This window comes from Lissotriton vulgaris, chromosome 1_1 (genome assembly GCF_964263255.1).
Source record: "Lissotriton vulgaris chromosome 1_1, aLisVul1.2, whole genome shotgun sequence".
Taxonomy (NCBI): domain Eukaryota; kingdom Metazoa; phylum Chordata; class Amphibia; order Caudata; family Salamandridae; genus Lissotriton; species Lissotriton vulgaris.
Genome location: NC_141685.1, coordinates 1,990,787,136 through 1,990,792,693, shown reverse-complemented (window position 1 = coordinate 1,990,792,693; position 5,558 = coordinate 1,990,787,136).

Sequence of the window (5,558 nt, the reverse complement as noted above, 5' to 3'; positions counted from 1 at the left end):
CTTTTGGCACAGCTTTTTTATATACCGTGGGACTCCCGCCTCGGCAACGGGGAATGGTTCAGGCATGTGAATCTATGAAAGATACCAATACTGGATAACTGAAGTTACAGGTAAGTAACTTGTTTTCTTCCTCATTGTCTAATTTTTTGGTGGAACAGTGTGCGAATGCCTTCGGGCTTCAAAACTTGCACGTCGTGTGGGTGTCTTATGTCGGCGACAGACCGTCACCTCATTTGTATGTGGTGTTTAGGGGAGGATAACAGCACCACTGATTGTGAGGCGTGCCAACAGTTGAAGCCGAAGTCGCGGCGGAAGCGCCCGATGAAACTACTCTCGGCGTGTCTCAAGGTCCGCGTCCTCTCCTTGATCAGCCTTGGTACGGCTGTTGTTGTCGTCCTTGCCCTTCTACGATGTTCTAAGAGCGTCACTCCCTAGTGGGTACGTGTCGCAGTTTGTCCCTGAGGCTGGCGTTTGGCCTGCCGGGGGCGTGGGCTCTCCGCGGGTGATTGGGCCCCGCTTGTTGCCATCCTAGCCACCGTTTCCCGGTGACGGAGCGTCGAGAGTCCAGATGGAGACATATGTGGCGGCTTTGCAGGCCTCGCTGGCGTCTCCTCCTCCTCCTCCTTCCTTTCCTGGGGCATCAGCGGATGCCTTGCCTTGTGCGGGGCCCTCCGCGGCGCCACAGGCGGCTCTGGCCCTGGCTCTGATTGGTTCGGATCCAGGCTTGGAGGGTATGGTGCTATTGGGGTGCGGCCCTTTGGGGGTCCCTCCTTCAAACTCCGGCGCCTCTACCTCGCCTCAAACTCCTGCTGGGAGTCCTTATGGTGTCACAGGAGGTTGCCAGGACTCGGGTCACATCCCCAAGCCCCGCTCGGCCCTCTAGGCAAAATCCTTGTCCATGGCTGAGCTGACGCCACCACGGTGCCAGCACCTGCTGGTCTGGGCAGCGCCACAGGGTCGGTGGACCCTCCTCGTTCCGCTTTGGGTCGAGGATGGGTGGGGACCACTTGTCCCTTTCCGGGCCCCTCTTGTTAATCCCCACAGGTGGCTGTCTCGTCGGAGGTTGAATCGTCCCTGGCACCGCCTCATGGGTCGCTGGGCCACCTCCGCCACATCCTTGGCCGAGGCTGGCAGAGGGCTTCGTGTCACTCCCCTGGTCCCTCTTGTTCCTCCACGCTGCCTCAGCGGAGATTGAGTCTGCGCCGTCAAGGCACCGCCCTTTGACTATTCCGGCTCCGTTCCGCAGCGTGGTGTGACTTGGAGGAGCCCTGTCCGGTGTCTCAGTCAGCGCGGGATGGCGTTGACTTCTTGCCTCGGGTATGTGACTCTACGGCTCTGCGCAGGGGTCGTGCTGTGGAAAAGTCTTCGGACGCTCTCTCTTCTCCGGAGGTTGGCTGCATACTGGTGTCATCCTCCCCGGAGACGGGCCGCCACATGGTATCTTTTTCACTGGCATCATCGAAGGGTGGCTCCCCGCCATTTCCGAGGCCTAGATGTTCATTGTAGGAGCGGCAGGTCCCCCATTCTTCAGTTCCTTCTGACTTCCTGGTCTGGCCTTTGTCCGCCCCTCTTGACTTTGGGGACGGCCGCCTTAGTTTGCAGCCGTCGCCCACAGAGGAGCTGCTTTCTCCACCGCTGGCCCTAAGTAGGCGGGTGCGGCCTTCGCTCACGCGGTGTCCACGGCTGTGGGCATTCTGCGCATGGTTGACCAGATTGCATACTTCCCGGTGGACCATCTCACACATGAAGGAATCTGCAGCTAGAATCGTCTCTACCAGATACATCGTTACCGAAGGTAAGTAACTCGTACTTCTAAAACAATGTTAAATCCAAAATTACCAGTACGGAGGATTTATCATTACCATTCCAGAACATATTAAACATGAAAAAGCTACTCCTTTCTGATCAGGAGTTACAGCTTAAAAGTATATTAAGGAATTCCCAATGCTATCCCATGAGAGGGGTTGGCCTCATAGGTAAAAACTAAATAGGCTGTTTGCACTACCAGGACATGCAGAACATACAAGTACATGTCCTACCTTTTACTCGCATGGAACCCTGCCCTTAGAGTTACTTAAGGCCTACCTTAGTGGTGACTTGTATGTAATAAAAGGGGAGTTTGAGGCTTGGCAAAGTAGTTTTAAATGCCAAGTCGAAGTGGCAGTAAATTGCACACAGGCACTGTAGTGGCCGACCTGAGACCGGTTTGAAAGGCTACCTCTATGGTTGGCACAATCTGTGCTGCAGCCCGCTTGTAGCCTTTGAAGTACAGGCCCTGCGTATATGGTATACAACTTTACAAGGACTTTACCAGTACAACAAATATGCCAATAGGGTATGCATCAATGGTATCGTGTTTAGGGGAGAAGCAGATGCATTTTGACTGCTTAGCAGTGATAAAGTGCTCAGAGTCCTAAGACCAACAAAAGACATCCACAAAATGTGGCGGCATAAAGGCCAGAGAAAGACCACCCTAAGGATTCCAGGTCTAATAGCCACCCTGAAGCTCTTGTCTAGGGTCTCGCGCCGGTTGCCCCTGACTCAGCCAGCTATATTGGCATCCCCAAGACATGTTTTTCCTCAGCTAGTGTGGCCGACGAGTGGGCCTTGCCGTTCCAGGTAAAATGGAGGTGGAGCTAATGGGCCCCACTAGATTTGGTGTTGTAGGCAACGAGAAAGTATGTGACAAGTTTGAAGGTGTGCCTTCTGGCCAAAGTAACTGGTGGAAGATCCTGGAGGAGGAGTTATGTGCCATTTTACGGTAGATGGGTTGGCCCCCTTGACGCACATTAGACATGATCAATACCTTGTCAGTGAAGCAATGGATGTGGTTAAGGACAACAGGTGTATGTTTCCCTGCTTTATGAAGGGGGGACCACTCTGTAAGCACAGTCTGGGGTCGCCTCTGGGTCATTACAAGATAGCTTTATAGGTCAGGGGTATTTGGAGAGTTCCATGTTCTGGATGGTGGTTGGTACTCCCCTGATACGAATGTCATTTTGATGCAATCTGTTCTCCAAATACTCTTATTTCTCTTTCTGGTTGAAACCCCGATCCGCCAGCTGGAGGATTAATTTTTGGATGGTCTTACACTCTTCGTTGAGTTTATAGACTAAAGATTCAGTTTCGGCTCACTTCAATGTCATGACATTCCTTTGGAGATGGCGTAGATCGAGCTGGAGGTCTGTTTTGACCCCCTTGAGGTCATTGCGGAGCTCCTGGAACAGCTGGAGAAGCAGGTCTCTGGTAACCTCTTGCGGCTGGCTGTCTGGTATTTTTTTTTTTTTTGGAAAACCTTTATTGAGGCAAGTATAGATTACACAGCTTTTTCGCCTACAACCTGTAATTTCAGGCCGGCAGCTACAACAGTATCATTGATATATATCTCTTACTGAGGGAACACATGTCTGACACAGCAAGCCGCCTACAACCCATCAGGGCCGGCCGCGTTAAAGGCTATTGGGAGCTGTGTGAGGGTGCATTCGGTAATGATGGAGATAACGATGGACATAGGACAGAGAATGCTTGAGGTTTCTTTACTTTTTTTATTTTTTTGTTTAACTTCAATTTAACCGTGTTAACCGACAAACTGGTGGGTCTAGCGCTGACTGTTCCTCCCCCTGTGTACCCACCATACTGGGTATGTGGAAAAAACAAATGACTCTCGGTGCGGGACGTTAAGGTCGTAGCAGCGGCCCTATCCCGACTATACGGACCTTGAACTGATGTTTTCTGCACCTAGTGGGGCAATCCTAAGAACGTGGGAGGGGGGGAGGAGAGGGGTGTGACTGATGATTAGATAATGAATTAGACTAAACGTGACCATTAATACATCATGCTAAATGTACATCCATTAGGTTAGTGGGGACGCAATTAACTAGCTAAACAGCAAGGAGTGTAATGATTTCGCTATGAGTGCAATACATATAGTTGAAAGGAAATGTAGATCTCTGACATCATAGGTGTACAGTGGATGCTAATGAGTATAGGACAGGTGTTCCAGTGTGTAGAAGCGCAGGGAGCATTATACGTGACGGATAGGGCATGTGTACTGGGGCGGACTCTACGAGTGTTATGCATTAGGTGTGAGGTGCAGTATCTGGTATTAAAGGGGCATCCCTTTGGTGTGCCGTGTCATCGTCCGTCTGAGTACTGGCTTGTAGTCGGAGAAGGTACGCGGTAAGCGGACCCCATATGTCCTTGGGTCTTGATTTGTGGGGGAGGAGCTCCGCATAATTGTGCAGTTGGTCTTGCCATGTGATCATTGTAGTCAGCCAATCCTTAAACTTGGGTGCTCGTCTGCGTCCCCAACGGCATGCCACATGTCGCTTCGCAAGGAGAAGGCCTAACGCGAAAAATTTACGGTGTGCAGTCAACTCTGGGTATGCCTGCCCAAGCAACGCGACCCTCGGGCAGGGTGACACACTCAATCCAACCATGTCCGACATGGCTGTAAATACCTCCTCCCAGAAAGACGCCATAGCTCGGCACGTCCATGCGAGGTGGCAAAAATCTGCGCCTTCGGCCTTACAACGCAGACACCGGTCATCATCCCGGAGTCGAAAGCGATGCAGCTTGGCCGGGGTATAATAAAGCCGGTGCAGAAATTTTTAATGTACCAGTCTGAGGCGTGTGTTACCTGCCACTACCGTAGTGTGTGCACAACTCTCGTCCCATTGTTCGTCCGACATTGGGGTGTCTAGGTCACCGTCCCAGTCATGTCTCGCTCTAAGGGTGGGAGGGGATGTGGTTGCCTGTGTATGTTTATAGAGCATGGAGACAACATGTTTCGGGGCGTCCGACTGGAGTAGAGAATGAAGGGGCGGGACTATGTCTGGTTCATCCGGAAAGGCTGGGGTGACGGCTTTAACGCTCTGCTTTAGTCGCACATATAGAAACGTATCCATGACTGAGGGGGATTCTTCACCAAAGAATTGCGCTGATGTGCGAAAGCTGCCCTGAAGATATAGGTCACCCCATGTGTGGAGTGCCAGTCTCATGAGCATTTTACGGCCTATTTCCTCACAGGTTATGCTAAGTCGTGGGTCGTGTGCTAGGGTCATGAGTGGCGAGTATAGGAATGGCGTCCCCATGGCTTCCGCCAAGCGCCTCCAGGCAAGTACTATACAGTCAACCGTGGTTGGATCGCGATCTACAATCTTAGCATCTGAGTAGGGGTAGCCCGATGGTGGTATTGGCCTCATGTAGCCATCCTCGACAGCCAGATGTGCCATGAAAGGGGGGGATGAAGCCAGTATGCGGCAAAGTGGCCCTGCGCACAGTCGTAGTAGCGCCGGAAGTTAGGTACATCGAATCCTCCCTGGTGGTAAGGTAGCATCAGTGTCTTCATGCCGATCCGGGCTTGTTTACCACCCCAAATGAGTTGTGACATTTGTGAGTTAAGTGCACGGAAAAAATGGGAACCCGGATTATATGGGATATTAGTGAAGAGATACCATACTTTAGGTAACACTACCATTTTGATCAGGGAGATGCGTCCCGCCATCGATAGTGGGAGATTAATCCACCTGGTGACGTTTTCAGTCAGCTTGTCCATA